We start from the raw sequence: 12,070 nt of genomic DNA, 5'->3' as shown, positions 1-12,070 counted from the left end.
TGTTTTGATAAGTATAAATATAGAGAAGAATTCTTCACTTCACTTCTCATTTGGTAGTTTTGCTGGGTTTTGAAGTTTTTCAAATCATTTCTTGTTTTTGTTTCTTTTTGTAGTTGATATTTCAGTTTTTTTGTTCTTTCGGTGTTTAATATTGTAATAGAAAAGGCTATTAACAAATGAGCCATTTCTTTAGAAATGACAACTAAATGGGCTGGATTTGGCAAAAAAAATATAGATATTTATTTTAATCTTTTTCTAAATCTCAATCAAAATCTTTATATTTTAAATTGAAACCATCAAATTTCTAAACTAAATAATACAAAACAATTAGACTTCTTTGTATAGCTCGGTTACTGTTACAATTAACTATTTTGATAAAAGATACGGATAACTCCTTAAGCTTTTGAATAAATATAAATTAAGCTCTTAAACTTAAAGTTAGAACAACTAGATTTTTAAATTAAATAATACAAAACAACAAAACCCCTTAATGCAATTCTGTTACTGTTATGGATAATTATTTTTATTAATAATGGCTTGCATAAAATGATAAGAAATAACATAAAGAGACTAAAATTATAAATTCTATGTTTTTATATTTCTAAAATAATACAAAATAAAAAAATTTAAAAATCAAAATAAATATTTCAACGAAAAAAAAAAGATAAAACCTAGGTGTGAAAAATGAAAGGATTTAATCTTTTCCCTTTTGTTGAAATTTTAATCTTTTAGTTTAAGGGTTTAATTATTCTACCTTATAGTTTAAGGGCTTAACTGATATTTGGTCAAAAACAGTTGTATAGAGAAGCTTAATTATTCCGTATTATTTACTTTAAAGGTTTAATTATTTCAATTTAAAATTTAAGAACTTAATTAAAATTTAACAAAAAATTTAAAGGGTTATGGCTGAAATTTGAAATTTCATTATGAAAGGTAGAAGTGTCATGGGTTAGTTTGGGTGGATTGAGAGGCATACGCCAAACTAAACTAATACTTTTCGTTTGAAGAATTATCAAGTGGAACTAAACCAATACAAAGTGAAACCAGTGATTTTTGGATAGTTCAAATTGGTTTGCATTTGTTGACTCTTGGTTTAAATAAATAGAACTTTTCGAATTGATTTTTAATATATAAGATACTTGCACAACACAATTTAAAAAAAATATATATATAATTAGATTTATAATAGACATTTAATTTTGTAAAAAATGGAATTGAACTTTTCTTTTTCAATCTTTTTTTTTTGTAGTTTACTAAATATGTTAGATAACATTAAATATAATGGTACCTAACAGAGAAAATAAAAACTTTTGTGTAAAATTTAGGATATGAGCAAATTAGTTAAGATGAAATACAGTTTTGCAGAAATTATTAGTGTTTTTTCTTTAAGACATCAAACTTCTCATTACTTGGCACAAAAGATTACAACATGGAGCCTCGTTAAGAAGAGAAAAAAATCCTATGAGAAAAATTCTCCCCAGAAAAGAAAAAGAGTGCTCCTACATTGAAATACAATGAAGCAAAGGCAAGAAATTATAAAGAATTAAAATCAGAAGAAAGAAGGTTTATGAATCCTCCAACCAAAACCATTCCAGGGAACTCGGCTACTGAATTTAAAGTGTAAGGAATTACCTTGAAGGACCTCAAATTACATACTCAGTTTTGAATCGGATTGGTTTCATTTTGATATTAAACTTGGAAAATTTTCTGGAAGTGGCATTGTTTTTCTCCTCATATATATGAAGTTAAAATAAATAGGGTTATGTACACTCAATTAAGGTAAAATAGTTTTCAAGTTCGGAGCAACCCTTTTTCGCTTGTGTAAATTAAAAAGAAAATAGGCCAGTGCTATTCCACAATGGTCCAAGATAGTAACAAAACAATCCAATACTGAAATATAGGCCAGAGGCCCAAATGCTTTATTATTTTATTTCAATCTTTAGTTCCTTACACTAGCTAGCTTAGCTATCGCAACAGAACCCTTTTCCTATGCTCTCTACTTTGTACAACACCTTACAAGCGTCAAACACGAAAAGGTCAAGAAAAATAAGAGGCTACAGTAACATGCACATGCACATGCAATGCTTGAAGAATTGTCCAATGTCCAACTCAAATCAGTTCCATCTCAACTTGCAAATTACATATCCCCTACAACAAGTAATACTGTAGTCTAACGAAATGACCCGAAAAAAAGAAACGGAAGCAGACAAATCTCACTTATTGTAGTTGGAATTGTGTTGAGGGCAGAGCCAATCCTGTAGCCATCCATCATCATCAACGACTCTGCTACAAAGAGCAGCGAGTACCTTTAAGTTATCAAGACTTGGACGCAAAACCCTTGTTGATGGCTAATTTTGTTTTCTCAACCGAGCCTCAAACATCATTATCTAACAACAGACGTATAGAAATGTCCATGTCCTCCTCCTATTAAAGGACATTATACATGTTTGTATATACCTACATTCTACTATTTTGTTTGCTGCGTATCATTCTCTCTGTGCCACTATATATATCAATTTTTGTGGCCTCTAATATAGCAGCCCAGGCCCCAGGAATCCATATATCTAAGTTCTGACCATGTTAATGCTCCAAGTGTCATCTTTCATTTTGATTTAATTTCTGTATTTTTCCCATCGTTGTGTTGGTGAGGGAAACATGTACACTCAAATATGTTATTTCACAACATAATTATTAACAAGTAGCTGGTATTTGAATTCTTCAATCAGGCTTAACCCCTTGTTTAGAAAGGGTAGAATCAGAGAGAGAGAGAGAGAGAGAGAGAGAGAGAGAGAGAGAGAGAGAGAGAGAGAGAGAGAGTTAAAATAAGTAATTCTTTTTTACCGTTTAAAGAAAGAATTAGAGTGCAGTATATGCCTCGAGCCACTAAAAAAAATTCAAAATGGGAAATAAAATATCAAGACAATAATTTTATCCCTGTCACTTCAAGCTTAAAGATTTGGAGTTTCAAATCTAATTTTGACATTTTGGCTATTTTATTTTTTCTGTAATTTTCTTTTTCAACAAGCAAATGATAAAGGTCTGATAAGATTCAAATTCTTGATGATTTTAAAATAATTTTAATTAGATAGGTATATTCTAAAGGATTGATGAACTAGACATTCACTAGTAGATATTTTCGTACGTTTAGCTTGAGGATCTCCCATGCCTTGAGTTTACAGCATGAGGATTATGGAATGAACATCTCTCGGCCCTTTTTGGTATCAGAGCCATGGTGATAGAGAAGAGAAACCCAACTATCATGACTTCAGAAGTTACTACTCACACCTCTACCCTACAACTCTCTCCTTCTTGCAGAAAAACCATATCTAATAAGATTGATCATCTTGTAGAGATTTCTCATATTCCTGAGAATGTCCAAATTGAAAACACTCTTGTACCCATCATGAACTCATATAATATTTTCAAAAAACAGAATTTTGTCAGAAAAACCTTCAACCAAATCATCCATAAACAACCCTTATCCGTAAAAGAATATGTTCAATCTTCCTCTCTTTCTCAATGTTCTCTCACTGCTACAACTCAGGAGCAGTATGTTACCCTTGAGATCCCAACTTCTTTCATAGAACAATGGAGGAAACAGGGATATACACATCTCCATCTCGGAGCTGTCAGGCTAGTCCTCTCATATCATGGCAGGATGGGTCTACTGGTTACGGCCCATATGTCGCTACTGGACACCAGATATCTTAAGTATGAACATGCAGTAATTGGCACGATAGTCACAACACTTAACACTGGGAGTGTTGTTTTGACTTTCTTCCCCAATTTTAATCTCTCTCTCAACGATTCCTATCTGTCAACTGCACTCGAGGTCCAAGTCCAGATAACGGGAGCAAATCAAGTGACTGATGCTCTCTCTGCGACCCTGCACAATCAGATAGTCTACAGATTACAAGATCATGCCTTTAATCTCCATATCCCAGGCTTTCAAACCTCCTCTGATGCTTTATTCATTATGGCTGACTCGGCGATTCTACAATAGTCAGGGCCCCAGGAAAAGGAAGATCTGTTTGATCCCAACTGAATGGGTGACCAACTATGAGAAGCTTCAGGCATCTCAGGCCAAGCCTGTTCAAGCCACCGACCCAATTTGGGGAACCAAAAAGATGGTACAGTAAAGACGATCTTTATAAAGACAGGAGAATCTTCTTCTGCACCTTCTATCTTCCAAGCATCAATGATACAGCCTGTATCTAGACCTAGGGAGAAGATCCCTATCTACTCATTCCAGTCCTCTGGACATCAGATCTATGCTGCCAGAATAAAAGGACACTTCATCTGGAATGTTGATCCATGAATGTGCCGACCAGGATGCACTTGTGAAGATGATATTGATTTTGATGAACCATGTTTTTAACATTCTAAGAAAGATCCAAGAAATATGGCTCCAGAGACTCCATGTTCAGTCATGGAACCGAGGCCGGATGACCAGGATCCAGACGGTCCTCGGATTGGCATCCACAAGAGATAAAAAGAAAATCAAAGCAAAGCCCCTCTCCCAATGTTTGATGAAGCCTTAGACCTTCTTGCAAAAGAAGGAAAGACTGTCTTTGACATCACTTTTAATGAAATGAAGGCACTTTTAGCTCAACTGGGAGTCAAGTTTGAAAAAAGTTCTTCTGCAACTTGCAGAAAAGAGACTCAGTCTGATTTATCGGTAGTACAACCACCCCATACAATCCAAAGTTGTTTCATGCTCCAGCCATAAGATTTCTCTCCTCTAGGGAAGACTAAGAATAAGAGATAGAAAATCCTTCCTTCAAGGATTACTCCTTCCGGATCCATAGAGCCCCTCACTCATTCAGAAGAGGTTCTGAATTGGCAGACCTTAAATTCTATAGTCCAGAATTCCTATCTAAAGAAAATAGACAGAAAACTAGATCAGGCTCTACATTTGGCTCATAAGCTAGACCATAAGTTGGATACATTTTCTCAGGAAGTACTCCAACTCTATTCATCTCTCACTGCCAAATACCAGGCTCTGGATAAAGAGCTTCGAGTTCCTCAGCCGATCACTCCAGCCTTCATTCAGAAGGAAAAGGAGATTACAAGGCTAAAAAAGCAAATTGATCAGATTGAACATGATCTTAAAAGAGATCAGCCTCCTACAATTCCATCATTCACATCAGCAGCCTCCACATCTTATGTTATTGCCCCCTCATATTACTCTTCATTTCCTTTCCTCCCACAGCCAGAACACCAAGAAACCCTCTACCAACCTTTTGGCACTTTCTCTCATCTTTACCCAAAAGATTCCGCAACCCATCAAAAGAAAATCTCTCCCCCTCCAGTTTTTAAAGAAAAATTACCATACCAATCACTCATCAGTCCTTATGATTCTGACTCCTCCTCAAACACTTCAGAGATGGCTGATATTACAGAAATTATGATGAATACCTCTACCACTGAACCCAGCCCAGAAGTAGTGGAACCTGAGAAGGAAGATGCACAGTCATTTTTTGCTCCTACTGGAGCTCCATACCCAAGGTCAAAACCAACAACTGGCATGGGACCTTGATTCTCCTTTGATGATCTGCCTCCATCAAAATGGAAAGATAAGCTTTCTGAATTCTTGGCATGGATTGATCTCCAAATGACCTTTGATGGAGCCACACTGAAAAAGGTTCTTGCTGAGTTTGTCACAAGGTTCACAGTGACTTCACGAGATTGGTTTGATCACAACTGAGTATACCAGGCTTCAATTTGTGACACTACCAACTCCATCAGCGGCGGTCACAGTCCTCCATAATCAGTTCCTTGGAAGTTATGATCTTGTTATACGACAACAAAAACAAGAATACTTTGATAAAAAATGTTGTTCGTTGAAAATAAAAGACCTGGAAATACATTATTCTGCTATGTCTAAGCTTTATTATGTCATTGGAGGGCATGATGCTGATGATACGTTGAAGTATACTTTTATCACCTCATTACCATATGAGATACAACCAGAGGTCAATAACATGATTGCTGCAACAAAGAAACCGGTCACCTCCATCACCCTTGGAGAAATTTGGCAATTCACTCTCTCTTCCATCAAGAGACTCTGTGACCAGCAAGAATTGTTCAGAAGGTTATCTCAGCGAGATTTGATAGTACAAAAGGCCTGTAACAAAAATCATCTTAAGATTAAATGCAAGGCCTCAAACTGCGTCTGCTCCAATCATAAAAAGAAGATCGGGCATCATTTTCAAAAATACCCGTGCAGAAACTAAGAATTCAGAGAAAGAAAGACGTGCTCAAAAGGGTTCAGATATTTTCGGAAAAAGAGGAATCAAGGTCACAAATCTGACAGATGTTATATCTGCAGAACCGAAAAAATCAGCAAGGATGATACAACAAGTCATCATGTCTATGTCTCTTCCAGACTCATTTGAAGAGGATATAGAGTCGCTTCTATCATAACAGGATAATCTTACTCCAGAGAGTCTTTTTGGGATCAAGGCAGAATATTTAGACTCCACTGAATCCTCAGAAGAGTCCTCTTCAGACTCGGATGACAGCGAGATCCCAATCCTAATGATCTGTCTCTCTTTGAGAGAAGAAAAAGAAAAAGAAATCTTGAGAGATGTAATGTAGTATCCCTTCTCTCTAGATCCACTTCCTGAGTTATCTCAACTTGCTACGAAAATTCCTCCAGTCCCCTATGTTCCTATATAAGTTCTGCCTTCAAAATATGCAAAACTTGTTTCAGTCATAGCTTTCTTTGACACTGGAGCTCAAAGAAGCATGATGAATCCCGAAGTCCTTCCATCTGAATACTGGAAGTCTCATGATCAGTTTTTCAGGGCAGCAAATGGTCAAACCTTCAAGACTACTCTGATTACAAAGCAGAAAATCGGGATACAGTTTTTTCCTAATTGCGTGGTATGGACGCATATCATCGGTTCAGATCTTCCAAGCAAAGACCTCCTGATAGGGTTTGATGTTTATCATGAGGCTCAGAAGCTCCAGATTCTTCCCAATGGTATAAAATTCAAGAGGCAATTTCGTCCATATACAGAGACCTCTAATCTGTTCACTATAGCAGATACAGGTCCACCATTTTTACAATACACAGAGAAATTCCTTCTCTTTTGCCCAGAATCCCATTCACATTTCCAACATCCTCTTCCCCTGTGGAAAAATCCCCAGTTCTATATCAGCCTCTCTTTCAAGCTCAATGAAGATATCAACCCAACAAAGGCCACATACCTAGGAATGTCCCCTACTGATCTAGCCCTTGCCAGATCAGAATGCTTAACCCTGTTACAACAAGGCCTCATTGAGCCCACAACCTCACAATGGGCCTGTCAAGCCTTCTATGTGGAGAAAAGATCTGAAAAGATACGAGGAAAAAAGAGACTTGTTATAGACTACAAACCTTTAAACCATTTCTTGCAAGAAAACAAGTTTCCTCTCCTTCGAATCTCGAACCTTAAAGTCCATATCCAAAAGGCCCAGTTCTATTCTAAATTTGACCTCAAAGCGGGCTTTTGGCAATTGGGTATCCATCCCTCAGAAAGATACAAAACAACCTTTTGTATCCCAAATGCCCAGTATCAATGGACAGTCATGCCCTTTGGGCTCAAAATGGCTCCTTCACAATTTCAAAAGACCATGATAGAAATCTTTGGGCCTATCCTTTACTCCTCTTTGATCTACATTGATGACATTCTCCTATTCTCAAAAACAGCTGAGGAACATCATCAACTCTTGAAACAGTTCCTCGCTATTATTTAAAAATATGGCATCATGCTGTCAGAGAAAAAGAGTCTTATTGGCCGGCAAGAGATAGAGTTTCTTGGCATGCATTTCAAAAATGGTTAATACACGTATGGTCCGCATCTGGAAAAGGAGCTTGAGTACTTCCCAGAAGAGAATCTCTCAGTAAAGCAAATTCAACAGTTCCTTGGAATTCTCAATTATATCAGAGAAGCCATACCACACCTGTCCAACTACACATGTCATCTTTCTAAGATGCTCAAAAAGGACCCTCCTCCGTGGGGAACAGAGCATACTACAACTGTTCAAAAACTAAAAGAGTTGGCCCACAATCCTCCACCTCTCACTATCCTATCTACAAGAGATCTTATCCTTCAGACAGATGCGTCTGATTATGCGTGGGGGGCCATCCTCCTTGAAAATCTCAATGGCAGAGAACAACTGTGTGGTTACGCATCAAGACAGTTTTCTTCTTCAGAAAAACATTACCACACAACCTACAAGGAGATCTTGGCAGTCAAATATGGGATAAAGAAGTTCGAGTTTTTTCTGATTGGACAACACTTCCTGGTTCGGATGGATAATTCTTCTTTCCCAAAAATCCTTGAATCCAACTAAAAGACCTTACCAGAACCTCAATTATTGAGGTTAAAATCATGGTTCAGCAGGTATAATTTTGAAGTCTAGCATATAAAAGGGATGAGAAATCTCATCCCAGATTTCTTATCCAGACTCTCAAAGCCACAAAATCAGCCTATAGTCCTCCTCACCTCAACAGTCAATCTTCCTATAATCTTCATGGCCTCTTCATCCTCAAAACCCACTATGCAACCTCCCTCTCCACCAGATCTTCCCGCCAACCTCACAACCAAACAAGTCACTGATTTTGCCAGAAATATGATGTTCCATTATTTGGCAACTTTTCAACAAACTTTCTCACTGCCCATTCAACTTCGATCTGTGGATGGGTAGGAGAAAGGTGATAAATCAAACACAAAGATTGATCTGGGTAAAAGAAGTTGGGTTGAAAGGTCCAGTGAGAAAGTTTGTTGGAAAGTTGCCAAATAATGAAACATCATATTTCTGGCAAAATCAGTGACTTGTCTGGTTGTCAAAAAGGGCCGAGAGCTGTTCATTCCAGAATCCTCATGCTGTAAACTCAAGACAGGAGAGATCCTCAAGCTAAGACCGTATAGAGGCACCTCGCCATATGAGGTCTTTCTGCTCTTTTAGATCTCGGTAGCCGAGTTAGCCCTTTTAAATCATAGAAGAACAGATCGTGCAGACAATTAGTTCATTACCATGGATCAAGAAGAAGAGAATGAAGAAATTTAGAAAGCCATAAGGGAGAATATTATGCTCATAGATGAAAGGAAAACTTGCTTGGTTTCATTACATATCGACTTCTCCTCTTATAGAGTAGTGTAAATACAAAACGACAGAAAAAGATAAGGTGGGAATCTTATCTTTGATACATGTCTTCCTTAGAGGAAGAGTTGAGATTTCTCACTTACAAAAGATAAGTCTAATAATATATTGACAGCTCACCGACAGCTCACATGGATATTAAAACGACAAGTCTTAATAACTTTACATATGTGAAAGACAAAAAATAATGCACCGAAAGATGAATTTGACACTTCATCTTTTATTACATATTATTATTGAGGAGAAGGCTTGTCTTCACGTCCAGCGCACACACCATTAATTTAAAAAACACTGTCATAGTCATCGTCATCCATAGGTTAAGAATCTCGCATGATGGCATCCTTCTGTTCATTGGTCAGATCCAGATCATCTAGTGGAGTTGGAAGTATGGGAAAAATAGAATGTTCAATAATAAGATGTTCAGTCTCAGTCCATAGATGTCTATTGTAAGTGCAGACTAATGGTGTAGAGACATCAGTCGTCCCTAACTCATTTCTTAGTTGCAGAGCCTGCTTTAGATCTCTTGTAATTGTTGAAGGAGCAAGATGCAAAGGCACTTCAATCGTCCTCCAATAATGACAGATATTTTGAGTTGCATAAGTGTCTTCTAAGAACTGAAGGTAAGGGCTGTGAATGATGAAAATGACATGATATCCTGAAGCTTTGGGATTATTGTCTGTAAATAATTTGTTCTCATGAATAACCTTGAGAAGTTCCATTGTCCATTGGTACGGGATTTTAAACCAAGTAAGGTATCTCCATGGATATGTTCCAGAATTTGTCTTATTATTGAAGAAGTGTAAAAGATCCATAACGGGTATTTCAATAGCATGATAACAAACTGTAGAAAGGCACCATAAGAACTATAATTCACTTTTGATTTGTGGATGGGTAGGAGAAAGGTGATAAATCAAACACCAAGGGTGATCTGGGTAAAAAAGTTGGGTTGAATGGGCAGTGAGAAAGTTTGTTGAAAAGTTGCCAAATAATGGAACATCATATTTCTGGCAAAATCAGTGACTTGTCTGGTTGTGAGGTTGGCGGGAAGATCTGGTGGAGAGGGAGGTTGCATAGTGGGTTTTGAGGACGAAGAGGCCATGAACATTATAGGAAGATTGACTGTTGAGGTGAGGAGGACTATAGGCTGATTTTGTGGCTTTGAGAGTCTGGATAAGAAATCTGGGATGAGATTTCTCGTCCCTTTTATATGCTGGTCTTCAAAATCATACCCGCTGAACCATGATTTTAACCTCAATAATTGAGGTTCTGGTAAGGTCTTTTGGTTGGATTCAAGGATTTTTGGGAAAGAAGAATTATCAATCCGAACCAGGAAGTGTTGTCCAATCAGAAAAAACTCGAACTTCTTTATCCCATATTTGACTGCCAAGATCTCCTTGTAGGTTGTGTGGTAATATTTTTTTGAAGAAGAAAAATGTCCTGATGCGTAACCACACAGTTGTTCTCTGCCATTGAGATTCTCAAGGAGGATGGCCCCCCACGCATAATCAGACGCATCTGTCTGAAGGATAAGATCTCCTGTAGATGGGATAGTGAGAGGTGGAGGATTGTGGGCCAACTCTTTTAGTTTTTGGACAGTTGTAGTCTGCTCTGTTCCCCAAGGAGGAGGGTCCTTTTTGAGCATCTTAAAAAGATGACATGTGTAGTTGGACAGGTGTGGTATGGCTTCTCTAATATAATTGAGAATCCCAAGGAACTGTTGAATTTGCTTTACTGAGAGATTCTCTTCTGGGAAGTACTCAAGCTCCTTTGTCAGATACGGACCATACGTGTATTGGCCATTTTTGATATGCATGCCAAAAAACTCTATCTCTTGCCGGCCAATAAGACTCTTTTTCTCTGACAGCATGGTGCCATATTTTTGAATAATAGCGAGAAACTGTTTCAAGAGTTGATGATGTTCCTCAGCTGTTTCTGAGAATAGGAGAATGTCATCAATGTAGATCAAAGAGGAGTAAAGGATAGGCCCAAAGATTTCTATCATGGTCTTTTGAAATTGTGAAGGAGCCGTTTTGAGCCCAAAGAGCATGACTGTCCATTGATACTGGGCATTTGGATACAAAAGGCTGTTTTGTATCTTTCTGAGGGATGGATACCCAATTGCCAAAAGCCCCCTTTGAGGTTAAATTTGGAATAGAACTGGGCCTTTTGGATATGGACTTTAAGGTTCGAGATTTGAGGGAGAGAAAACTTGTTATCTTGCAAGAAATGGTTTAAAGGTTTGTAGTCTATAACAAGTCTCTTTATTCCTCGGACCTTTTCAGATCTTTTCTCCACATAGAAGGCTTGATAGGCCCATTGTGAGGTTGTGGGCTCAATGAGGCCTTGTTGTAACAGGGTTAAGCATTCTGATCTGGCAAGGGCTAGATCAGTAGGGGACATTCCTAGGTGTGTGGCCTTTGTTGGGTTGATATCTTCATTGAGCTTGAAAGGGAGGCTGATATAGAACTGGGGATTTTTCCACAGGGGAAGAGGATGTTGGAAATGTGAATGGGATTTTGGGCAAAAGAGAAGGAATTTCTCTGTGTATTGTAAAAATGGCGGACCTGTATCTGCTATAGTGAACAGATTATAGGTCTCTGTATATTGACGAAATTGCCTCTTGAATTTTATACCATTGGGAAGAATCTGGAGCTTCTGAGCGTGATGATAAACATCAAACCCTATCAGGAGGTTTTTGCTTGGAAGATCTGAACCGATGATATGCGTCCATACCACGCAATTAGGAAAAAACTGTATCTCGATTTTCTACTTTGTAATCAGAGTAGTCTTGAAGGTTTGACCATTTGCTGCCCTGAAAAACTGATCATGAGGCTTCCAGTATTCAGATGGAAGGACTTCGGGATTCATCATGCTTCTTTGAGCTCCAGTGTCAAAGAAAGCTATGACTGAAACAGGT

The sequence above is a fragment of the Ricinus communis genome, chromosome 5, assembly GCF_019578655.1.
Source record: "Ricinus communis isolate WT05 ecotype wild-type chromosome 5, ASM1957865v1, whole genome shotgun sequence".
NCBI classification, from domain to species: domain Eukaryota; kingdom Viridiplantae; phylum Streptophyta; class Magnoliopsida; order Malpighiales; family Euphorbiaceae; genus Ricinus; species Ricinus communis.
This window is presented reverse-complemented; position numbering follows the sequence as displayed.